Here is a 26,666-nt window from a genome sequence, read left to right as displayed (position 1 = left end):
GTGGCCCCTACTCCAGAGCCATACCACTCAGTTTCTATGACAGTCTCCAACTCTAGCTCCCCCCAGCATGTTCAGGTTGGGTGCAGCCAGCCATCCCCTCTGCAGGAGCAAGTTCAGCAGGGAAGAGCCACTGTGGGCTTGGGAAACAGATAAAAATAGTCTCCCATTGGGAGTAGTGCAGGCCAAGTATGCAGGAAAGGGCCAAGCACTTTGCCGTGGTCCAAAACAATAGCCTCCAAGGGAGACACTCCAAAGGTCTCAGCTCCAAGCAGTCTTCCCTTCCTTCCATGGAGCTGAACTCAGCAGGTTGTGACCACTATTTCCAGGCAAAAAGCCTCTGAGGGAGACAAGTACCAAAGTTCCCAGCTTAAAGCAGCTCTCTGATCCCCACACGGGACTGAGCCAAGCAGGGTGGGGCCCCTGGCTGTCAAAAAAAGCGGGTCAAATGAGTGTCCCATTGTGGGAAGAACACAGGCTGAGTTTGCAGGGGAGGCAGGAATGCTCCCCTCTATGATGCAGCCTAGCACCCACCCATCTGACTCCTGGACAAAAGTCTCACTGGGAGATGGCACTCTGAATGTCCCATCTCTGCATGGCACTCTGATCCTACCATAGGACTGAACTCAGCAGAGTGGGGTCACAGGTAGTGGAACTGTAGACCAAGTGATTCAACAGTCTGGGAGGAGAGAGGAGGGAGGGCGCTATGTGCTCAAAGTGGTGAAGAATGGTCCCCTTTCCAAAGTTACACAGTTGAATCACCGTTTGAGTCCCCACCAAGAGCTTCTCCAGAAAAAGAGCACACCAAAGATCCCTGAAGGGTGCTGCCATCAGGCCCCTCAGCAGGACCTAAGCACAGCAGAGCAGTGGCACCAGTAGATGAGGGCCAAGCAGTGCACTCCCCTGGGTGGTGCTATAACAATAGGAGGGCTCCACCCTGGGAAGGTGGTGCCTGGGTCTCTAACAGACTCTCTTCTCTCCCAGGTGGACTGAATCCCCACTGATCTTCACTACCAGATGCTATGTGGGCTCCTCTTCCCATCTCTGTTGCTCTGGGTTTGAGACACCTACATGGGGTTGAGACCCCACACTACTAGGGGGAGGGTGTTTTGCAGCCAAGATATCCCTTCAGTTTCTCAGCTGCCACATGTGGGTGCAGGGGCCAACCCTTTCCACCCCTCCACCCTTCTTATTAGTCTCTTACATGACTTTTTGTGCAAATCCTTTGTTGTTATATTTCAGTGCAGCTAAACTTCAGATGGTTATTCAGGTTGATTTTTCTATAATTAAACAGCTGTGGGGTGGGATCATAAAGTTACTTTGCTTCCTATCATCCCTTAAAAATATATTCAGTTTGCTAATTTGCCTTCTCATGGATGAAGGAAGTTAAGAGAGGGGAAGAGTGTGAGGGACAATGACGTGACTTTTCTGGTCACTTTGTGGTAAGAAATGCTCCTCAGGCTGTGTTTACAACGTTTATCCTGTGTCATAGTCAAGTCTCTGAAAATAAAATTGGGGCTCCTTCTCCCCCTGGCCTTCCACTTCTGCCTTGACCCCTGCAGAGTCAGAGCAAGGGAGAGAAAGCAGATAAACGAAAGGAGGGGAGGGCCTCCGTCTCAGGAGTGCTGCCAGCAAGGACCCTCCTCTCTGGGAACTGTGTGGAATTTTGAAAAACTCACTGAGTGCTGGGGATCCTCTCCTCAATTTCACTTAGCCCCGGTATATAGTTTATTTCAGCTGGTTGTTTCTACTTAGTCAATCTAGGATTATCTTATAGGACATCTGTTTGCCCTTCAGGCAGCCCTGTGGATAGCATCTAAGAGGACCCCACGCACACAGATCACACGTTTTGACCATGGGAAGGATTCATGTGTCTTTTCCCCCAAATTTGTACTCCAAAGGTATGCACACACCTTCTTTCAACTTAACCAGGAACAGCTAGTCAGGCTACCTTTTGCCCCTTAGGTTTATTCAGCAAAACTATACATCAGGCAACTGGGTCCTTAAACTCCAGGGGACACATATCAAGCTCCCCAGGTGGCCTGTTGAAGCCTCTCTTACCTCAGCCACTTTCGTCTTAGAGTTCTTTCCAAAGGTTTAGAAATCCTCTTCAATCTCTATGATACCCTCAAAATGGGTGAAAGGCTTAACATTCACTAACAGTTTCTCAGCCTCTCCAATTTTTTCCCTTGGCCTATTCTATATGGTGGCCTGCCTCACAACTCAGTTTAGGTATTTGATGCCTATTGTCTTAGAATCTTAGGAGAAACTTCCACTTAAACACCGTGCTGCACTTCAGTAAAAGAAGGGAAGGACTGCAGCGGACGTGCCAAGAGTGGATCCCCCAAGGGTACACGCCTGACAGGCCATCCTAGGTTGGCTATGCCAGGATTGTGCCTTGTCCATCATCTTCCGTTGCCCCCTTCGCTCTCTGTCCAGTCAGCACTCTGGGGCCGAGCTCCGGCAGTGGAGACCGCCCAGCGACCCCTCCCTTTACCCCTCAGCCTCGAGCTCTGGCCCCTTTGAGGACACCAGCTTGTGGGGCGCCTCCCGCCCACATGGAGGGCGTGGTGCAGACCTCGGTGCAAGCGTCCAGGTTCCCTCAGCCTTTGGCGGAGGGCGCCCCTGCAGACCTGGCCACACAGACCTAGGGGCCGCAGGAACCCTGGGGAGCTGCCTCGCACTTCCACCTGTCGGGTCTTTGAACCAGGATCTTCTCAGAGGGTCAGACATTCCTGGAAGAGGCCTGTGAGACCCGCAGAGTGGGAGAGGGACCCACCCCCCGCCCCAGGCACTGTCCCAGGGCGGGAGGGACCACAACCCAGCAGACGCCTTCCCTGCAGCTCAGACCTGCCCCAGGCCTCCGGAGGTGGGGCTGGGCCTGAGGCAGCCCCTCCCGCTTCCAGGGGCTCAACTCTTCTCCTAAGCCTTAAGAAAGTCCCCAAAGTCCTCACGTGCACCCCCACATAAAGATAACCCCTCCCAGCCCGAGCGACTCCCGCCTGCAGGGGCACTGCGCCCTTTGCCTCCCAGTCCTGTCAGGGGGACGCACCCAGGGTCTCACTGAAGAGCAGGATCACCGGGGTCAGGACTCTGGTACTTGAGGCTGGTGATGGCAAAGCCGCCCTGGAAGTTGACGCAGAACCTGGGTGGCAGTGGTGCTGGGGGACACGAGCAAGCCGGGCACAGCTCAGGGGGCAGCCGCCAGAGCTGGAAAGATGATGGGAAGCCAGTGTGAACAGCGAGCGCTATGGGCGCAGGTGGCTGTGAGCAAACCTTCGCCAGACCCACAGGGTCCCTTCCCCGGCTGCCCTGGGCCTCAGTGGCCGCAGCCCAGGGGCCTCAGGCCTTCTTAAGCCTTGGGAGGTATCCACCGGAAGGCAGACCAGGTCCTGGTCGAGAAAACAGGGTTTGAGAGGGCGTCCCAGCGGAGCCTTCGGAGCCTTCGACCCTCACTCAGGCGGCTTAGGGGAGGGGCGTGTCCGAGCAGTGAAGAGAGTTTGTCGGGGACCTCCCTGCCCCAGCCACTGCCAGGGGAATGGGGGGAGGGGTGCTTCGGAGGGAGGCTCTGAACTGTGCAGACAGTGGCGTGCTGCCTGCTTCTGACCCTCGCAGCCAGCACCTTCTTTTCCCAGACCAGCTAGTGTGGGGAGAAGAAGAGGCTTCAGGAGGCCTACAGAGGAGAGGCCGATACAGCCCGGAGAGGCCGATTCGGTCTTCGCCTTCATCTATGTGGATCATGTCCAGGACACTCGGGGCCAGCCAAGGGGGCAAGTCCCTTGTGGAAAAACACCTTGACATTCATCTATTGACAGATGGTTAATTTGAAACATTATTTTGTGACATCTTAACACAGACTACACTAATGATACATTTAACAAAAATTTTTATCTATTTTTTTGTTTGTCTCCCACCCACCCACCACTGCTGGCTTCATTGTGTAGCCGAAACTTTGGGATTTTAACTCCCCTAGTATTTTTGGCAGCTAGAATGAAACAATTTAATTCTTAATTAAGATATAGTTATATGTTTTAATTAAATAGGCTTTCATTGCTTTGGTTGTCACATACCTTATAGTCAAAGATTAAGAAAGTATGTTAGTCATGTTTTAAAGGCTTACTTGTAAAGCAAGTTGCAGGAGAAATGTTTAAAAGTACACTCTGCTTGAAGTGAAAAATAGAAAAAAAGAAACTAGAAAAATATAGCTACTTAAGCACAAAACAATGATAGTTTAAACAATAGGTGTAATCATGAGATGTCTAGTTTCTGCTTTAAAGATAATTCATAATACACAATTATGATGTATTTTGCAGAATTTTGGTTCTTCCTTCCAGCACCCCTTGTTCTCACAGTAGAATTTATGCTGCTAGTGGACTGTTTCTTTGTCAAATAGGAGGAGACAACTTCAGGACCACAAGAACAATTTATAAATTTACTTTGCAGGAAAAAAAGAATTTCTTCAAGGTAGCTATCACCAGCTGCTGACACCTGGGGTCTGCTTAGAAAAAGCATTATCTGTAACTAAAGAAACACAGCCTTCTCTCTCAGTTCCCAAGAGCTCCCCTCCACTTACTCCCTAGCTGCACAAAAAATCCCTACTTTTGCTTTTGGGGGGGATGGTTTAGGGATATTTCGCTTTCCTGTCCTCTTGTTTTTGCCCAATCCAATAAATATTTCTCTACCTCCAAGCACTGGTGTCTTAATGTTTTGACCTACTAGCATGTCAGGTACACGAACCTGAATTTTGGGAGGTAATTCTGCAACAATTATGGTACAATTGAAAAATCAATTAGTGGCACAAGGGCAACTGGCACACCAGGCAGTCCCATATTTGAATGTGAGTAAACCTGGAGGAACAACTGGGGCCCGAGACATACCATGCAACTGAGGGTTACACTGAAGGGAAATAAAGCCCCAAAACCTCTGGCTGTAAAAACCTGTGGAGGTTGCAGCAGCAGGAGAAATTCCCAGCCTCACAAAAGGGTTGATTGGAGAGACTCATAGGGTCCAAGAACATACACAAAGCCACCCACGCAGGAATTAGCACCACAAGGGGCCAATTTGCTTGTGGGTAGCAGGGGAAGTGACTGAGAGCCACCAAGAGCCAAGCAAACAGCATTGTTCCCTCTTGGACCCCTCCCCACATACAGTACCACAACAGCAAAGTGGGTTGCCCCACCCTGGGGAATACCTAAGACTCTACCCTTTACAATGTAACAAACACAACAAGACAAAAAAAAAATATGGCCCAAATGAAAGAACCAATCAAAGCTCCAAAAATAAAACTAAGTGATAAAGAGATAACCAACCAATTAGATGTAGAGTTCAAAACACTGGTAATCAGGATACTCACAGAAATGGATGAGTTTGGTTGCAAAAGAGAGGAAGAGGTGCAGGCTATGCAAAGTGAAATAAAGGAAAATACACAGGGAACCAACAGTGAAGGGAAGCAAACCGGGACTCACATAAAAGGTTTGGAGCAGAAAGAAGAAGGAAACACTCAACCAGAACAGAATGAAAAGACAAGAATTCAAAAAAATGAAGAGAGGCTTAGACAACTTTAAACAATCCAACATCCTAATCATTGGGGTACCAGAAGAAAAGGAGGAAGAGCAAGAAATTGAAACCTTATTTGAAAAAAAATAATGAAGGAGAACTTCCCCAATCTGCTCAAGGAAATAAACTTCCAGGAAGTCCAGGAAGCTCAGAGAGTCCCAAACTAGTTGAACCCAAGGGGGAACACACCAAGGCACATAATGATTACATTAGCAAATATTAACGATAAGGAAAGAATCCTAAAAGCAGCAAGAGAAAAGGAGAGAGTTACCTACAAAGGAGTTCCCATTAGACTGTCAGCTGGTTTCTCAAAAAAGACCTTGCAGGCAAGAAGGGGCTGGAAAGAAGTATTCAAAGTCATGAAAGGCAAGGACCTATATCCAAGATTACTCTATGCAGCAAAGCTATCATTTAGAATGGAAGGACAGATAAAGTGCTTCCCAGATAAAGTCAAGTTAAAGGAGTTCATCATTCACTAAGCCCTTATTATATGAAATGTTAAAGCAGCTTATCTAAGACAAAGAAGATGATCCAAACTATAAACAGTAAAATGACAAAAAACTCACAACTATCAACAACTGAACCTAAAAACAAAAACAAAAACAAAAACGAAAGCAAACAACTAGGAACAGAACCACAGGAAAGAGATCACATGGAGAGTTATCAGTTGGGAAGGAAAAGGGGGAGAATAGAGGAAAAGGTACAGGAAATAAGAAGTATAATAGGTAGGTACAAAATAAATAGGAGGAGATTAAGAATAGTATGGGAAATGAAGAAGCCAAAGAACTTATATGTACCACCCATGGACATGAACTAAGGGAGAGGGGTGAATGCTGGTAGGAGGGGGAGTGCAGGGTAGAGGGAAATGAAGGGGAAAAAAGAATGGGACAACTGGAATAGTATAATCAATAAAATATATTTTTTAAAAAAGAAAAATCATTAAGCAAAGTTTTTTATATATTTTATTGATTATACCATTGCAGTTGTTCTATTCCCCCCCCTTCATTCCCCTCCACCCTGCACACCTCCTCCCCCACCATTCTCCCCCCTTTAGTTTATGACCATGTGTCTCAAGTTCTTTAGATTCTATATTTCCCATACTATTCTTGCCCTCCCCCTATCTATTTTCTACCTACCCTCTATGCTATTTTCTGTACCTTCTTCCCCCTTCTCCTCCTCCCACTCCCCTGTTGCTAACTCTCCATGTGTTCTTCATTTCTATGGTTCTGCTCCTGATCTAGCTGTCCTCTTGGTTTGCTTTTGTTTTAGGTGTCATTGTTAGTAACTGTGAGTTTGCTGTCCTTTCACTGTTAATATTTTTCATCTTCTTTTTCTTATATAAGTCCTTTTAACATTTCATATAATAAGGGCTTGGTGATGATGAACTCCTTGAACTTGATTGTATCTGAGAAGCACTTTATCTCTCCTTCCATTCTAAATGAAAGCTTTGCTGGATAGAGCAATCTTGGCTGTAGGTCTTTGGATTTCATGACTTGGAATACTTCTCTCCAGCCCCTTCTTGCCTGTAAGGTCTCTTTTGAGAAATCCGCTGACAGTCTAATGGGAATTCCTTTGCAGGTGACTGTCCCCTTATCCCTCGCTGCTTCTAGGATTCTCTCCTTCATTTTAATCTTGGGTAATGTACCTATGATGTGCCTCGGTGTGTTCCTTCTTGGGTCCAACTTCTTTGGGACTCTCTGAGCTGCCTGGATTTCCTGGAAGTCAATTTCCTTTGCCAGATTGGGGAAGTTCTCCTTTATTATTTGTTCAAATAAGTTTTCACTGGTGGCTGTTTCTTTTCCCCTTCTGGTACCCCTATATTTCAGATGTTGGAACATTTAAAGATGTCCTGGAGGTTCCTAAGCCTCTCCTCATTTTTTTGAATTCTTGTTTCTTCATTCTTTTCTGGTTGGACGTTTCGTTCTTCCTTCTGGTCCATTCCATTGATTTGAGTCCCAGTTTCCTTTCCATCACTATTGGTTTCCTGTGCATTTCCCTTCATTTCAATTAGTTTAGCCTTCATATGTTCCTCTAATTTGGTGACTATAATCAACCAGTTCTGTGCGCATCCTGATCACCAGTGTTTTGAACTGTGCATCTGAGAGGTTCGCTATTTCTTTTTCGCTTAGAGTTATCTTCTCTGGGGCTTTGAGTTCTTCTTGAGCCATATTTTGGACTGTTCATGCCTGTTATGTATGAGGAGCAGAGCCCTAGGTGTTCACCAGGGCCGGACCACTCAGTCTCTAGGTTGTGACCCTGTACATGGGGGCGGGGTAAAAGGAAAGCAATGGCGTTTCTGTCTGCCGCCTCCCACCACTGCAGCTGCCACCATCGCAGGGGCCCTCACATTCCTTCCCACTGCAAACGAATGTGCGACTTGGGTCAGCCCTCCACCGCTGGGTTTGCCCGATGGGGCCTCTGCTGTCCATCTCACTGCTCACTCTGGTGGTTTATCTGCATGCAAATGTGTGACCCTGCTCAGCCTGCCCCGCACCCTCACTGGGTCCGAGCTGCTACCCTGGCTGCCTGCGTGCCTGGGTCGGGGGATCTTTCCTGCCTGACCATGCTTTGCTGCTGGCTCCGCCCCTCTTACCAGTCCCGGTTGACTGGTTGGTTGTTGTCAGATTTCCGTATAGTTCAATTTTCTGTTCTTTGGCTGTGCCTTTGTTTACTAAACATTTGTTGTATTCAAACTTGGTTGTGGGAGAAGGCACAGTGTTTCCATTTAGCAAAGTTTTTAACAGCAACTTTGGTTGAATGCTTGGCCAGTGTGAAAGTGCCATAAAACAAACCAGGGTTAACTCAATCAACCCTTTGAACCTGAGGCGCAAAACAGGAGAAAACCCCTTTAAAAAGATTGTATTTATTCAGACTATATTAATGAAGGTTTTATTTACATTTGCTCATCTAGTCCTCAAAGTAAACCTGCTGCTTAGGGATTAGCCACCCCCACACCCCGCCCCACTTACAGATGAAAACTACAGTTCAGAGAGGATTCACAATATAACAGAATTCTATGACTAAACTAGAACATGGCTAGAATTAGAACCTCACTCTTTCTTCTTCTGAAGTTCAAATTCCTAAACATATTTATCTTTGGGGATACACATCGGATTAAGTTATAGTACCTGGATTATTGCCTCTCAAATCAATCTTGGATCCCACCCTCTTAATATAACCTCCTTCCAGCTTATTCACACAATCACTCTCCACATCTGGTCCTCTTAGCACATGGGAATTCAGTGTACTGAATCCACTTCTCTTGTATGAGACCTCAGGTGAATTCTCAGTTCCTAGTTTTAATATACAATCATCCCCCTTTTTCTGCAAGGAATACATACCAAGACCACCAGGGGATGCCTGAAACCAAGGATAGTATCAAACCCTATTTAAACCATATTTTTTCCTATGCATCAAAACTATGATAAAGTTTAATTTATATATTAAGTACAGTAAGAAATTAACATCTTATAATAAAATAGATGAATTATAATGATATACTGTAATTTATGTGAATGTTGTCTCTCTCAAAATATCTTATGGTACTGTAGTCACCTTTTCTTTTCTTTCTTTTTTTGTAAAAGCACTTTACAGCCTCTCTTTGGCAGATCTGAATTGCCAGCATCACTACTCTTGCTCTTTGGGGTGATTATTAAGTAAAATAAGGGTGATTTGAGCACAAGCACTGTGATACTATGACTGTCATCTGATAACAGAGATGGTTACTAAGTGACTATGTACAGATAGCAATGGGTCAGCTAGACAAAGGGATGGGTGATTCACATCCCCATGGGACAGTGAGACATCTTGTTAATGTTACCCAGAGCACTGGACAATTTAAATTTTATGAATTGCTTATTCCTGGAATTTTTTATTACATAGTTTCAGACTGGCATTGATTGCAGGTAACTGAAACTGTGAAAAGTGAAACCTCAAGTAGGGGGACTACTGTGCACACCAAGACCAACAATTCTCATGTCCCTCCCACCTTTCACCCCATCTGCTAATCACAACCCAATCCCAGTGACCCCAACTGCCTGCCCATTTCATGGTTGCCTCTGATAACGCCCACAGCTGGGCTCATCCCCTGCTCTACACAGTGAGTCACAAATCTCTTAATGTCTTTCGAGCATACCAGTGATCCCAACCACTAAGCTCCTTAAATCAATGGGCTCCATGAATATCTTCAATATGCTCTGAGCTTTTTCAGTTTCATGTATTCTCACCTCCCCCCACCCAACTTTTTCACGACACAGATGAAATAGATAATTTGACAAAGTATCTCAGTTATTGCCATAAAATCTACAGATTTTCCTACAATATAGCTTTGTTTGCTCCTTTTCTCATTAAAACTGAAGTTATGTCAGTTTAAAATAGAAATTAAAACTCATTCTATTTGCAAGTACTACAGGAAGTTAAAACAAAATACAGGGTCTGGCACAAATAACACCATTTTTTTATTGTAAAATATTTTATTACAAAATCATAAGCATATAATTCTGTAACATAACAATATCACACTCAAGCATACCATATGACATTTAAATGAAATGTTCTAATTAAAACCATAAGTTATTACATCCATATTACACTACCAGCATATCTAGATGAACATTTCATCTAGATATGTTCACTCAAGCAGGTGTTACTTCTGCCAGAACTTGTATATCTCAAATTGAAGCCCATAACTTCCTCCTCAAATAAAAATTACTTTTCTTCTTGTCTCCAATCTTAAACAATAGCTCTACTAGATATCCAGTAATTAATCTTTAACCAACCTCTCAAACTACACAAATACAATCAAGCATTGCTGTTGTTTACATTACAAACCATTAATTTCCACACCAACACCCACAAAATACTCCTACCCCATAGTTATAATGCTCAGTCTCAGTTTAAACCTCACTTCCTTTTGGTATTGAAATTTAAAAGATAATGTTTCAGTCTCTAAATGTTGATTACAAATTTTGCTGAGCTCTTTTCCACATAAGAAAGTGGACTTGGTATGTAATTTTTCACACCACCAGTTACAAATGGAGACCTGCAAGAGAGAGAGCTGAATTAATGAACAATTATTTAAGATTTTCACTGGATTATAAGAAATTGTATAACATGTCACTTGTCTCAAGTGAAATGAAATAAGAGTTATATTTTAAATATATTATTGATGAGTTTGCTACCATTAAAGCCAAGAGAGTAAATGTATGATAAAATAAATTTTTTGGTATAAATTAAATTTTTCAAAAAGGATTTTTAGGGCCTGCTGGATAGCTCAGTTTGTTAGCTCATCCTCTGGATACCACAAGGTTGTGGGTTTGATCCCCAGTCAGGGCACATACAAGAATCAACCAATGAATGCATAATGGGTGGAACAACAAATCTGTTTCCCTCCCTCTCTCTAAAATAATAATAATAATAGCCCAGCCCTAAAAAGAATTTTTAACACTCCTACTTTGCAATTTTTCAGTCTGTTTTCAAGTATTTTGAAGTTACAGGGAAAATGAAAACTTAAAATATTTAATGAAAGCATACTCTGGGAGCACTCCTTTCCCCTTTCATTTCAGGCTCATAATAGATGGGAAGGAACTAGTATTTTGTCCATTCCTCTCACCACTGCCTGTGTTTCTTCTCTCTCTGAATTTTGCAAAAATACTCACTCACATTATGATCACTGCATTCAAACACCTCAATGAGTAGCTATTGTAAAATAAGTCTTGATAAAATATTACATGAGAAGGTATAAAATAAAACACACAAACATTTCAGAAAATGGAAGCTGCTATTGCAGCAGAGTTAGCTATTTAAGAAAAACGTCCCTAAAGAAGCCGGGGACAAATCTCACTCAGCCCATGGGCCAAAGATACGAGTGTTTTTTCCCCAGGAAACCCACCCACCCAGATCTGCTGGCCACCCAACATGCTCTACACAAATCAGAAAGAGTGATTCATACTCCCTTTTGTGGCCTACTGGAGCAGCACAGGGAGCAGCACAGGGAGTTTTGCGCTCACTCTGGTGGCCTTATGCCCCCTGCTGGCTACCTGTTGAATCATTGCAAAAGAATTTTCTAGTTCATCTAGATATATTCACAGTATTCCTTTTCTTCTTAATGAAACTATTCATAATTCTATTTATTGTTCACAAGAGGAAAACTGTTCATTTTGAAAGCAAAAACGTCTGCTACAAACAAATTTTTGACCATCCTGGTGAAGGTTCAGAAGTTAATAACCTCAGTTCTAGGGGCTTCTCATAGCACAAATCCCTATTTTGCCCCCATACCTATCTTACAACAGGATGACAGAAGAGGTTAAACATGATTCAATAATCATTTTAGTGTTGAAATCTAACCAAAATCAGAGCATTTCACCCCAAAGCAGCAGAATATACATTCTTATCAAGTGCACATGGAATGTTTTCTAGAGTAGACCATATATTAGGACACAAAACAAGTCTCAATAAATTTAAGGTGAAATCCTATCAAGCATCATCTCTAACCATAATACTATGAAATTAGAAATCAATCACAAAAAGAAAACTGAAAAACACAAGTTAAATAACATGTTTCTAAACAGTGAATGGGTTAACACTGAGATCAAGGAAGACATGAAAAGATGCTTTGAAACAAATGAAAGTGAGAATACAACCCAAAATCTGTGGGACACAGAGAAAGCAGTCCTAAACAAGAAATTCATAGCATTAGAGGCCTATCTCAAGAAACAAGAAAAAGCTAATATACACAGTCTGACTTACACTTAAAGGAACTTGAAAAAGAAAAACAAACAAAACCCAAAGTGAGTAGAAGAAAGGAAATAATAAATATCAGAGTATATATAAATGAAATAGATTCTTGAAAAAACAGTACAAAAGATCAGTGAATTCAAGAGCTGGTTCACTGAAAAATAAACAACAATGATAACCTTTAACTAGACTCATCAAGAATAGAGCACCCAGATAAATAAAATCAGAAATAAAAAAGAGAAGTAAAAACTGACACCAAAGAAATACAAAGGATTGTAAGAAAATATTATGAACTCTATGCCAACAAATTGGCCAATCTGGGGAAAAAAATGATAAATTCACAGAGACGTACAATCTTCCAGAATTCAGTCAAGAAGAATCAGATAATCTGAATAGACAGATTAGAACTAGTGAAATTGAAGCAGTAACAAAAAGAAAACCTACCAACAAACAACAAGCAAAAGCCCTGGACCAGATGTCTTCACAGGTGAATTTAGCAAGCATTCAGAGATCTAACAACTCTCCTTCCCAAGCCATTCCAAGAAATTCAGGAGGACTTCGGCCAAGAAGGAGGCATAGGTAGACACACTGTGCCTCATCACACAACCAAAAGAAGAACAACAACAAATTTAAAAACAAAAAACAACCAGAACTGACAGAAAATCAAACTGCGTGTAAGTCTGACAACCAAGGAGTTAAAGAAGACACATTCATCCAGACCAGTAGGAGAGGCAGAGGTGGGCAGCTGGGCAGAGAGGATTCATGGCAAGGAGGCAGCTGATGGACCAGCGCAGGTGAGGTGGTGGCTGCCGAAGCAGGTCCCACATTTGTGTGCAGATTAACTGGGAGGAACAACTAGGGAGTGAGATAGACTGTGCAACCCAGGGTTACAGTGCAGGGAAATAAAGCTTCAAAGCCTCTGACTGAAAACACCTGTGGCAGTTGAGGTACAACTCCCAGCAGGAGAAACTCCCAGCCTCACAGAAGAGTTCATTGGAGAGATCCACAGGATCCTAGAATGTACACAAAACCAACCACTTGGGAATCAACACCAGAAGTGCCTAGTTTGATTGTGGGTAGCCAGGGAAGTGACTGAAAACCCACAGAGAGCAGAGCAAGAGACACTGTTCCCTCTCTTACCCTTCCCCCATATACAGAGTCTCATTGCAGCAATCTGGGTTACCCTGCCCTGGTGAATGCCTAAGGCTCCTCCCCTTACTACATAACAGGTATACTGAGACAAAAAAAATGGCTCAAATGAAAAAAACAGATCACAGCTCCAGAAAAAATACAACTAAGCAATGAAGAGATAGCCTACCTATCAGATGCGCAGTTCAAAACACTGGTAATCAGGATGCTCACAGAATTGGTTGAATGTGGCCACAAAGTAGAAGAAAAAGTGAAGGCTATCAAAAGTGAAATAAAGGAAAATGTACAGAGAACCAACAGTGAAGGGAAGGAAACCAAGACTCAAATCAATGGTTTGGAGCAGAAGGAAGAAGGAAACATTCAACCAGAACAGAGTGAAGAAACAAGAATTCAAAAAAGTGAGGAGAGGCTTAGGAACCTCTGGGGCAACTTTAAACAATCCAACATCCTAATCATTGGGGTGCCAGAAGAAGAGGAGGAAGAGCAAAAAAAATTAAAACCTTATTTGAAAAAATAATGAAGGAGCCTGCAAACCAGACAATTGTGGTTCAATCCCCAGTCAGGGCACATGCCCGGGCTGCAGGCCAGTTCCTGGCAGGGGACACACCAGAGACAACCATACATTGATATTTCTCTCCCTCTCTCCTTCCTTTCCCAGATAAAGATAAATAAATAAAATCTTTTTTAAAAAAAGGAAAAAAAGAAAAAAGAATGAAGGAAAACTTGCCCAATCTGGACAAGCAAATAGACTTTCAGAAAATCCAGGAAGGTCAGAGAGTCCCAAAGAATTTGGACCCAAGGAAGTACACACCAAGACATATCATAATTACATTAGCCAAGTTTAAAAATAAGGAGAGAATCTTGGAAGAAGTAAGAGAATAGGAGATAGTTATCTACAAAGGAGTTCCCATTAGACTGTCAGCTGATTTCTCAAAATAAACCTTGCAGGCAAGAAGGGGCTAGAGAGAAGTATTCAAAGTCATGAGAGGCAAAGACCTACATCCAAGATTACCCTATCCAGCAAAGCTATTGTTTAGAATGGAAGAGCAGAAAAAGTGCTTCCCAGATAAGGTCGAGTTAAAGGAGTTTATCATCACCAAGCTCTTATTACATGAAATATTAAAGCAGCTTATCTAAGACCAAGAAGATGATCAAAACTATGAACAGTAAAATGACAACCAACTCACAACTATCAACAACCAAACTCCAAACAACAAAAACAAAAACAAACAACTACAACAGGAACAGAACCACAGAAATGGAGATCACATGGAGGGTTATCAGTGGGGCAGGGCAGGGGTGGGAAATTGGGGAAAAGGTACAGGGAATAAGAAGCATACTAGGTAGGTACAAAATAGACAGGGAGGTTAAAAATAGTATGGGAAATGGAGAAGCCAAAGAACTTACATGTACGACCCATGGACATGAACTAAGATGGGGGAATGCTGGTGGTAGGGGTTGTAGGGTAGAGGGGAATAAAGTGGAAAAAAATGGGACAATTGCAATAGTATTATCAATAAAATACATTAAAAAACAAAAATTTAAAAAAGAAACCATAAAAATTGTAGAAGAAAACATACACAGTAAAATCCTGGACATTTCTCAGAGCAACATTTTTTTCTGACATATCTCCTTGGACAAGGGAAATGAAAGAAATAATAAATGAATGGGACTACATCAAATAAAAAAAATTTGCACAGCAAAGGAAACCACCAACATAATGAAAAGACAACCCACTGAATGGGAGAACATATTTGCTGATGCATCTCATAAGAGTTTAATATCCAAAATTTATAAAGAACTTTCAAACTTAACACCATAATAAAAATTCAATAAAAAATTGGACAAAGGACACTTCTCCAAAGACGTTATACAGATAGTCAGTAAACATATAAAAAATGTTCAACATCACTAATAATCAAAGAGATGCAAATTAAAACCACAATGAGACCAACTCACACCTGTCAAAATGGCTACCATCAATAAACCACAAGCAACCAGTGCTGGCGAGTATGTGAAGAAAAGGGAATCCTAGTGCAGCTGATGGGAATGCAGACTGGTGCAGCCACTGTGGAAAACAGTATGGAGTCACCTCAAAAAATAAAAACTGGAACTGCCTTTTGACCCTGCCATACCACTTCTGGGACTATATCCTAAGAATATCAAAACATCAATTCAAAATAATATATACACCCCCATGTTCACTGCAGCATTATTTACAATAGCCAATATATGGAAATAGCCCAAGTATCCATCAATAGGTAAACAATAAAAAAGCTGTGGTACATTTACACAATGGAATACTACTTAGCAGTAAAAAAAAAAAAGGAGGAAATGTTACCTTTTGCAACATCATGGGTGGACCTGGAGAGTATAATGCTAAGTGAAAGAAGCCAGTCAGAGAAAGACTAATGCCATATGACTTCACTTATATGTGGAATTTAGTGAACAAAATAAATGTACATGCCAAATAGAAACAGACATATGGAAGCATGAAACAGACTGACAACTGTCAGAGGGGAGGGGGAAGCAAGAAACTGAATGAAAGGTGAAGGGATTAGCAAAAGAACATGTATGCATAACCCATAGACACAGACAATAATGTGGTGATGGCCAGAGGGAAGAGGGGCTGGGTGGAGGCCAGAAAAGGGGTTGGGGAATGGAAACATCTATACTAGTTTCAACAATAAAAATAAAGAAAAAATTGGGACTTCCAGTCAAGATGGAGGCATAGGTAAATATGCTCCTCCTCCTCACACAACTACAGAAAAAGTTACTAGACCTCAAAACAAATAATACCCAGAACTGAGAAAATCAAGCTGTTTGGAAGTCCAACAACCAAGGATTTAAAGAAGCTACATTCATCCAGAAGAGTAGGAGGGGCAGAGACACCGAGATGGGTGAGAAGGTGAGAAGATGTGGTGTTTCGAAGAAAGGTAGTGGAATGGGTGATCCCACAGTCATGTGTGGTGGATCAAAATTTGAAGAAATACCTCAGGAGTGAGGGATCCCAGACAGGCCAGACCACACAGCCCAGAGTTCCAGCACCAGGAAGATAAATACCTGTAACTTCTGTAAAAACCAGTGGGGGTTGGGGCAGTAGAAGAAATGGCCAAACTTTCAGGAGACTCCTCTTAAAGGACCCACACAGACTTAGAACTTACACAGACCCACCCCCTCTGAGATTCACCACCAGAACAACAGGTGGAAGGGCACCAGTTGTATACAGGGAGAAAGTAAAGTGACTGGAAACAGGACAAGTGCCATGCAAACCTCCAGAAGCCAGGGAGCAGCACTGTCCCTTCTCCAAGCCCTCCCACACACAGAGCCACAAAGCAATGGTGCAGGTTGCCAAACCCTGGCAATTACCTAAGACTCTGCCCCATACAATTTATAGGCACATTTTCTATAATAGGCACACAATTATGACAGGGTGTCAAAGCAGCTCTACCTAATACAAAAAAAAAAAAAAACAGACACAAGGAAGCTGCCAAATTGAGGAGCCAAAGAAATAAGGCCAAAATGAAAGAACACAACAAAACTTCAGGAAAAGAACTAAACAAAATGGAGATAACCAACCTATCAGATGCAGAGTTAAAAACACTGGTTATCAGGATGCTCAAAGAACTCACTGAGTACAACGACAGCATAAAAAAAGATGCAGGCAGAGATGAAGGTTACATTAAGTGAAATAAAGAAAAATCTACAGAGAACCAACAGTGGAGGAGATGAAGCTGAGATTCAAATCAACGATTTGGAACATAAGGAAGAAATAAATATTTAACCAGAACAGCAATAAGAAAAAATATTTTAAAAATGAGGATAGTATAAGGAGCTTCTGGGACATCTCCAAACATATTAACATCTGAATCATAGGGATGCCAGAAGGAGAAGAGGAAGAGCAAGAAATTGAACTTATTTGAAAAAATAATGAAAGAAAACTTTCCTAATTTGGTGACGGAAATAGACATACAAGTCCTGGAAGCAAGAAGGGTCCCAAACAAGTTGGACCCAAGGAGGACCACACAAGACACATCATAATTAAAGCACCATAATTAAAATGCCAAAGGTTAAAGATAAAGAGAGAATCTTAAGAGCAGTCAGAGAAAAGTGGAGAGTTACCTACAAAGGAGTTCTCATAAGATTGTCAGCTGATTTCTGAAAATAAACCTTGCAGGCTAGAAAAGACTGGCAAGAAGTATTCAAAGTGATGAAAAGCAAGGGCCTACAACCTACATTACTCTAACCAGAAAAGCTATCATTTAGAATCTAAGGGCAGATAAGTGCTTACCAGACAAGGTAAAGCTAAAGGAACTCATCATAACCAAGCCATTATTACGCAAAATGTTAAAGGGAATTATCTAAGAAAAAGAAGATCAAAACTATGGACATTAAAATGGCAACAAATTCACAGCTATCAAAAGCTAAATCTAAAAAACTAAGCAAACAACCAGAATAGGAACAGAATCATAGATAGGGAGATCATTTGGAGAGTCATCACCTGGGAGGGGGGAAGAGGGAGAATGTGGGAAAAGGTGCTGGGATTAACAAGAATAAGTTGGTAGGTACAAAATAGACAGGAGAATGTTAAAAATAGTATAGGAAATGGAGAAACCAAAGAATCTATACATGATCCATGGACATGAATTAAGAGAGGGGCATTGCTGGAGGTAATGGGGTACTGAGCCAAAGGAGACAAAGGAATAAAAATTGGAAAAACCATAATAGCATAATTAATAATAAAATATACTTTTAGGACTTCCAGCCAAGATGGAGGTGTAGGTAGACACTCTGTGCCTCCTCCAACAACCAAAATAAGGACAACAACAATTCAGAAACAAAGTAACAACCAAAACTGAAAGAAAATTAAAGTGTTTGGAAGTCTGACAACCAAGGAGTTAAAGTAGACACATTCATCCAGACCGGTAGGCAGGGCACAGTCGGGCAGCCAAGCAGAGAGGGGTCGCAGCACAGGAAGCAGTGACACCGGGCATGCAAGGCGAACTGGGCGCACAAGGAGGCACCGGGCAGACCCTGGGCACCCAGGTAGCAGCTGGCAGACCCCGAGCGTGGGGTGGCAACAGGCAGACCCAGCAAGGCAGCAATTCAGAAGTGGGGCACCTGTGCAAGGTGGCTGGCTGACTGAGCAGTGGTCCCACATTTGCATGCAGATAACTGGGGAGCAAGACAGATCGTACAACCCAGGGTCCTAGTGCCGGGAAATAAAGCCTCAAAACACCAATTGAAAACACTTGTGGGGGTTGAGGCGCAGGGAAAGACTCCCACCTTCACAGAAAAGTTTGTTGGAGAAACCCACAGTATCCTAGAACGCACACAAGCCCACCCACACAGGAATCAACATCAGCTTTGCTTAGGGGAAGTGGCGGAAGAGACTGAGGTGCAACAGAGAGCAGAGCAAAGTGCCATTTTTTCCCTCTCTGACCCTGCCCCACATACAGTGTCACAAACCAGCGACTTGGGTTGCCCCACCCTAGTGAACACCTAGGGCTCCGCCCCTCATATGTAACAGATGCAAACAGGCCAAAACATTATCACTCAAGCAGAAAAACATCTCAAAGCCCCAGAGCCAATACTTCTAAGTGACAAAGAGCTAGACAACCTATCAGATGCGCAGTTCAAAACACTGGTGATCAGGATGCTCACAGAACTGGTTGATTATAGTCACAAATTAGAGGAATAAATGAAGGCTAAACTAATTGAAATGAAGGGGAATGCACAGGAAACCAATAGTGATGGAAAGGAAACTGGGACTCAGATCAATGAAATGGACCAGAAGGAAGAAAGAAAACCAAACAGAAAAGAATGAAGAAACAAGAATCCAAAAAAATGAGGAGAGGCTTAGGAACCTCCAGGACATCTTTCAACATTCCACCATCTGAATTATAGGGATACAAGAAGGGGAAGGGGAAGAGCAACAAGTGGAAAACTTATTTGACCAAATAATAAAGGAGAACTTCCCCAGTCTGGCAAAGGAAATAGACTTTCAGGAAATCCAGGAAGCTCAGAGAGTCCCAAAGAAGTTGGACCCAAGAAGGAACACACCAAGGCACATCATAATTACATTAGCCAAGATTAAAATGAAGGAGAGAATCCTAGAAGCAGCAAAAGATAAGCAGACAGTCACCTACAAAGGAGTGCCCATCAGACTGTCAGCGGATTTCTCAAAAGAGACCTTACAGGCAAGAAGGGGCTGGAGAGAAGTATTCCAAGTCATGAAATCCAAAGACCTACATCCAAGATTGCTCTATCCAGCAAAGCTTTCATTTAGAATGGAAGGGCAGATAAAATGCTTCTCAGATAAGGTCAAGTTCAAGGAGTTCATCATCACCAAGCCCTTATTTTATGAAATTCTAAAGGGACTTATCTAAGAAAAAGAAGATAAAAAACATGCACAGTAAAATGACAGCAAACTCACAGTTATTAACAACCACACCTAAAACAAAAGCAAACTAAGCAAACAGCTAGAACAGGAATAGAACCACAGAAATGGAGATCACATGGAGGGTTAGCAACAGGGGAGTGGGAGGAGGAGAAGGAGGGAGAAGGTACAGAAAATAGCATAGACAGTAGGTAGAAAATAGATAGGGGGGAGGGCAAGAATAGTAGGGGAAATATAGAATCTAAAGAACCTGAGACACGTGGTTATAAACTAAGGGGGGAGAATGGTGGGAGAGGGAGTGTGCAGGTGGAGGGGAATGAAGGGGGGAATAGAACAACTGTAATGGTATAATCAATAAAATATATTTTTTTAAAAAGAACTAAGACACATGGACATGAACAAAAGGGAGGGAATGTGGGAGGGAGAGGGTGTGCAGGGTGGAGGGGAATGAAGGGGGAAAATGGGACACCTGCAATATAACATAATCAATAAAATATATTAAAAAAAATAAACTTAAAAGAAAGAAAAAAACAATAAAGTATACTTTTAAAAATAAAATGGGTATATTAAGGGAAAAAATTTGCCCTTCATGTTTACTCTCCATTATTTAGATTATCCTTAATATTTCTCAAAAATGTTTTCTCACTTTCTCCATAAAGTGTTTGCATATACAGCATTGATGCAGACTCTGGCCAGTGGGGTCCACAGTGTTGTGGATGCGATGAACAAATTCACATGGACTGCAGAAGTCCTGTGGAGAAAAAGGGAGGGCATGGCCACTCTCAGAGACAGAGTCACCTCGACCCTTGCCTGGACAGGCTTTTATTGCTTTCCAGTAGCATTACAGCAAAGAAAGTTCTCATCCGTTATACTTAGGTTTACTTTAAGTGATTACTTCTTACAGATAACAAAGAAAAAATGTTGCAAGTGCAAGGGAATGATAACAGTAATTGATCTGGTTACATTCCGTCCTTGGGATGGCTTAGCACAGACTTCAGGGAGTTGCTCTAGAGATATACATTAAACATCGAAGTCCTAACTCAGGGTGAGGGAGTCATAGCAAAAGCAAACCTTAAAGCAGCCTAAGTACAATGCCAGCCTGGTTCCCCATGGGAAAGCCAATCTGCATGCCTGTATCCTGTGTGCCACCTCACACCCTACTGGTTTTCCAGTTCGGTACTGGGCTACATTTGCCACTGCCATGCTGATCGGTTCCCTATACAGCATCTTATTCATGTGCTTCTACATTCCTATTTTTGTTTTTATTCTATAACATTTTCTTCAGATTGAAATTTCATTCCCAGGGAAAGGTAAAGAATCAAAAGAATATTGAAGTATCCAGAAGTGCATTAACAAGACATTATGCAATGAAAAGTTTGCAAAAAATAAGGATAGTACAAAGAATACTCATATAATCTTTACCCAGATTTACCTATTTTTAACATTTTTCTCCATTTTCTTTATTAGCTTTGCCTGCTTAACTTCTCTTTTCTCTGAAAGCAGATTCACACAAACAAACGTTTATAAACAGATCATATTTTTTCTGAATTATTTGAGGTTAGGTTACATGTGTTATGACCATTTACTCTTAAATACTTTCAAAGATTTTTCTTAAGAATGAAGATACTCTCTCACACAAGCACAGTACTGGTATCAACTTCTGCAACTTTAAAGTTGATGTAATACTTTAATCTAGTCTACTGTCCCTTGTGTAATTTTTCGAGTGACTCAATGTCCTTTCTGTTCTTCAATTATAGGATGTAGTCTACAGTTAGTTATGCCATTTAATTACAAAACATCTTTACCTTCCTTCAATCTTGAATCTTTTCACAATTTCTCTTTGTGATTTATTATACTGGCATTTTACTAGTATACAGATTCCAGTCGGAATTCATCTATGACCCTTCCAGATTGGAAAGCATCCTATGTAATTGGCTTTCAACCAAGTGGCTTGGTGGGCTTCTTGGAGGATGGTGCTATGGCAGGTGTTCAGCACTGTTATCTCTTGCTGGTAGGTTGAATGTTCAAAGCAGCAATAATTTGATTATCCTTGGTAAATGGGAGCTTATGGAGATATACCCATGTACAGCCTCCATTCGTCCTTCCATGGGTAATCTATTCATGAGTGCATTATGACAGCACCAGGGTGGCTAATGAAAACGATTTGCTGATCACAACTGAACAAGTCTTCCTGTCTACTTGGTGGCTTAGTGCTTCCTCTACAGTGGATTCTCTCTGGTGAGCATTAACGTGTGGTACAAAGATTGTCACATTACATAACCTTCTTATGGTTTCACTTACTTGCCTCTCCCCACCCCCATACCTCCCCAACTCCAATCTTCCAATCTTCTAGCTCTCGAGTAATCATCCAAGCCATTCATCATTGCGCATGAGTCAATGTACATCCTAACCTCTGTCCCCTTCTGTCTCCACATAAAAAGGAGGACGAGGTATACCACCAGAAGCTCTATCCACTGGAGCAGTGTCTTTTCATCAGTGTCCTTCAAGGCCACCCCTATTCGCAGCATAATGCAGGAACAATCTATGTTCAGTTAGCAACCACATCTCAAGCCAATTCTTCCATGAACCAAGTTGAGCTTTTTCTTCCTTCATTCTGTTGCTTTGACTTCTGGGACCTTTCTGACTCTGGAGGGACTATCATTCCCAGATTTAGCTAATTCCTAGTGATAGTAAACAATTCCTAGAGATAGTAAACAACATGCTTTTCAAAAGAAAACCAACCAGTTCAAAGCCTATGCCCCCAATCTCTTTCTTTATCTCTCCATGCCATTATCCACCTGTCCTAACCATCCTGGGCCAGGCACCAGACCACGGGGAACAGCTTCTATTCCAGACAGTTTGCCTAAATTATTCAAACTAGCCATTCCTAAACCCACTTGCCCTGCCTCTCCTGTTCTTTCCCATAGAAACCATAATAAAGGCTCTTGCAGTTTCTCCCTCTCTCTCCACCTCCTGACCAACACTGGTACTTCTTTATGTGGCCCCAGTGCCATGCCCTGACCCCCCTTTCTTTGGATCTGTGAGCACTACCTATGTTAAAGCATTGTCAAACTCAGATATACCACTTCCATCCTTTTTATGGATTACTCCTAAACCCAACAAAACTTATGACTTGGAGGGTCTGAAAGATCATAGCTCATAATGAACATTTCACATGATGTCCTATGGTCAGACCCAGTGTCAAGCCAGAAAAATGATTTTTGAATGACGTATCATTCTGTGCTGAAGATGTCAAGGCCTTGTTCCACAGTGCCATGGAGCTGTGCTGTGATTCTCACAGTGGGGTTTGTCATCATGGCCACATGGTCTCTTTTCCAGCCCAGATACTGGGTCATATGGTCCAAGAGACAGGGCTGCTTGTACTGCAGCCTGGGCTGGCTACCAAGCCTTTTCCTGCTCAATTCAAAACCGAGAGCCTCTATGTAGTAGGTGAGTTGAATCAGCTTGCTAAGTTGAAATATTCCACCTTTAGAACCCATAGAGCTCTATCAGGTATCATACTTCTTTTTAAGAAGTAGGAGTGTGAGATACAATAACTCATCCTTTACACTGGCGGGAATTCCAGATATGCATCATACCACTGGACCCCTAAAATTTTACCGCTGTGGCAGCCCCTGAAATTCTGTAGGATTTATCTCCACCATCTGTAGTTTTAACCAAGTTTTACCAAGACCTCCAACATGCCTGGCACTTCTTACTTATCAGGGAGATGAACACATTTGCTAAATCAATGGCTGAATACTATATGTTTATACTGTCTAAATCTGCCCTAGCAAAGCAATTGGAATGACTTTTATTATTTTTATAGCAATCCACTGTCATCCTCCAAGATTCATCTGTGTTTTGGAGGTGCTTGACTGTTGAATCAATGTTGCTATGCTGAGGACCACTACCCTGCACTCTTTAGGTCATTAAGAGAGGAATGATTCTCTACCATTCTCTCTACCATTCTCTGGGATATGATGCTGTTTTGTTTTGTTTTGTTCTTACTTGCATCTTAACCAAGGATGGGGTATGGAGGTAGTTTCAGAGCACTCCACTTGGGCTTCCACATTTTGATGGCTCTTACCTTACAGGCTGAGGAAGCAATTTGACCTGCCAACTACAACTATGCTTATTGCAATAGTATATTCAAGGTCTTGGGAAACTGCCACCAAATGAGACAGTGAGCAAGCACTGTTGACCTGCCATGAAACAGAATTCTACTTATTGCCTAGCTCCCGTATTCCTCCATTCTAACACAGAGGTCATCATGATGTTTCAGATACTTAAATAGGCTTCAGGTACCCACAGCCTTGAAACGTGTGGGCATCCCACTCTCCCAGTGTAGCCATAGGTTCCTTTGGGGGGATAACTGGGAAATCATTGCCACATGGGCTCAATGCAGTGTTGCAGGGGCCTTCTCTCCAACAATCTGGCTTCTTCTTCAGTCAACAGGTTATGGGTCTGAAAGCTGACTAAGGTTTGTAAATTGAGCAAAAGATTGTGACACTTTATTAATCACAACCTCTTGATCATCCATCCTTTATTTCACTTGACTATATAGATTGCGTACCACCCAAGCTGTCTTCCCACATGTTGTCTATAGAGACATCTTGTTCTATTAATTGTCTCCATAGCTCTTTGAAGATAACGTACTCCCTCCACTCTCCTACCATCCATTTCCACTTTGATCTTACTGCTCAACTGGCTTGCCTTGTTTCTGAAAGTTAAGTGCCACCCTTAGGGAGCACAGTTCTACTACAAATCCCCTACTGTCAGCCTCAGTCTGTGGAGGACAGCCACCACTGAACTTCTCACCAACACATTGTGTACCTCAGCAGAAGGTCTTCCAAGCCTTCCATTGAAACATAGCTAATTTTCTTTCCAGACTTACATACTCTGCCTGTTCTTGGGTGGGTGCTCACTTCCTTAAGCCTTTAAGCCCTTCTTTCACTATTTGTCAGGAATTTCTGGCATTTCTGCTCAGTGTAGGGTCATCTATTTCTTCAAGCCTCCAAAAGCCCTAGCAGTATGTTAGCACAATCTCCTGGCATCCTTGCCAGAGTAATTAAACCCTTATCACATGAGTATACTCCTTCTTAATTAACTTTCCAGTACTCAGCTCTATGCCCTACCCTCCTTGATGCAGCATCCTCAGGATCCAGACCCATGTATTCTCCTGGTTCCTGCAGATACAGATTGTCTAGGGTCTGCAGCAACTTCAAGGGGTAGTTATTTTCCTAAGATTTTATTTATTTGTTTGTTTGTTTGCTTGTTTATTTATTTATTTTTGAAAAGGGGAAGGGAGAGAAAAAGAGAGGGAGAGAAACATCCATGTGAGAGAGATACATCAATCATTTGCCTCTTGCACACAACTTGACTGGGGACCAAACCTGCAATCCAAGCATGTGCCCTAACTGGGAGTCGAATTTGCAAGCTTTTACTCTGTGGAGATAACACCCAATCAGTCAGGGCTTCTTTTCCTCCCTGATAACGCCCAGCATTTCCCCTGTTGCATTCTGTGGTGACTTAACCCAAGTTATTGGCGATGACCAGGAGGGAAGGAAAGAGTAGATTATGAGAGGGGCACAGATTTTATTGCAAAGTAGAGGCCTCTGTCTACATCATCTTCAAACAAGATCAGGAGGTATGGGCCACTTTTGCAGGCCCAGGGAATTTAGGGACGTTGGTGTTTTGAGATGTTTGCCTACACTAATCTAAATGTTCCCATCCTGAGTCTCAGGGTTCTATTCTTTTCCAAACAGGTCCTGACCTTAGAATAGCAAACTTTCTGGGATTGAGAATTCAGTCTTATCTGAAGTTATGCTGCTCTTACATTTTGCCATCAGCCTTCAAGAAACCCTCTGATTTTCATTCTTTTCCTCAAATTGGAGGTTAACCACCCTCTCAGCCTTTTCTTGCCAATAACTTCCAGTAATAGCCATTCAATTTCATAGTTCTTAAAATTGATAACTTCCCAGTATCACAAAGCCTTGAGATACAGCATGCACGAGTGCATTTCCTTCCATCAGTATCCCATCCCAGTTCAACACCAGTGACAGTTTTAATAATTACAGTGCTACAGCCTGACACACACTGTCAGTACTCCATCAATCACAAATAAGAGTGTCCTCATTACCAGCAAGCTAACGGGTGACCAGGAGCCAAAAATCTCTGTTTAGAGTCAAATTTCCTAGGACCATTGCCAGAACCGACTGTTAGAGGGCAGATACCCTGGAACCAGATTCTCTGCATGGAGTAGATGGTGGAGGATTACCTACACAGGTGTTATTGGATAGTGTTCTCTAGAAAAAATACCTTAAATGAATGATACCTATAATGAAAATTAGGCAGATGGAAATGTTAAAATGCTGTACAATTGAGACAGAGGTGTCACTCGACTATAGAGAACTCAAGCTAGGATGGCCCTTTAGAGAGGTTACAAGTTAAGGCAAAGGGACAAGGTCTTTGAAGCCCTGTAGTGACCATCATTGGATGTGGACTGCCCCTGGGCGTGAGATGTAACCTGCAAGGCAACTCTCTTCAGCCAGGAGAATTCCCAGGGAGGTTTCTAGTTGTGAGCCATCAGCAGGTAAACATACGGGTAAGCTTGAGGAATATCCCATGGGTACCCGCCCTATGGGCCCATCACATTGTACTCTGTAGAGTGTATTAAGTTTTCAGCCTGAGTTGTTTTATGTTTTGCTCCCTGCAGTTCTGTCAGTTATTGTTTGATATCCTTTGAGGCCTATCATTAGAGACATACTCATATTTTTGATGGGTATATCTTTGCTGTCAAGTTTTCCTTTTACAAGTGGGTAACGTG

General features: G+C 42.4%; 1 long non-coding RNA gene across 1 annotated transcript; it reads right to left on the bottom strand.

Moving 5' to 3' along the window:
* Window positions 1–3,877: 3,877 nt before the first annotated feature.
* Window positions 3,878–17,857, bottom strand: LOC119002742 (uncharacterized). Its single transcript, XR_005069801.1, has 3 exons — window positions 17,734–17,857; window positions 6,737–6,740; window positions 3,878–3,888 (listed from the first exon to the last, which is right to left on the bottom strand). It is a non-coding gene; the product is annotated as an uncharacterized LOC119002742 (long non-coding RNA).
* Between the last annotated feature and the right edge of the window lie 8,809 nt (window positions 17,858–26,666).

This window comes from Sturnira hondurensis, unplaced genomic scaffold (genome assembly GCF_014824575.4).
Source record: "Sturnira hondurensis isolate 20B ecotype Veracruz unplaced genomic scaffold, ASM1482457v3 Scaffold0018097, whole genome shotgun sequence".
In the NCBI taxonomy this organism is placed as follows: Eukaryota; Metazoa; Chordata; class Mammalia; order Chiroptera; family Phyllostomidae; genus Sturnira; species Sturnira hondurensis.
This window is presented reverse-complemented; position numbering and strand designations above follow the sequence as displayed.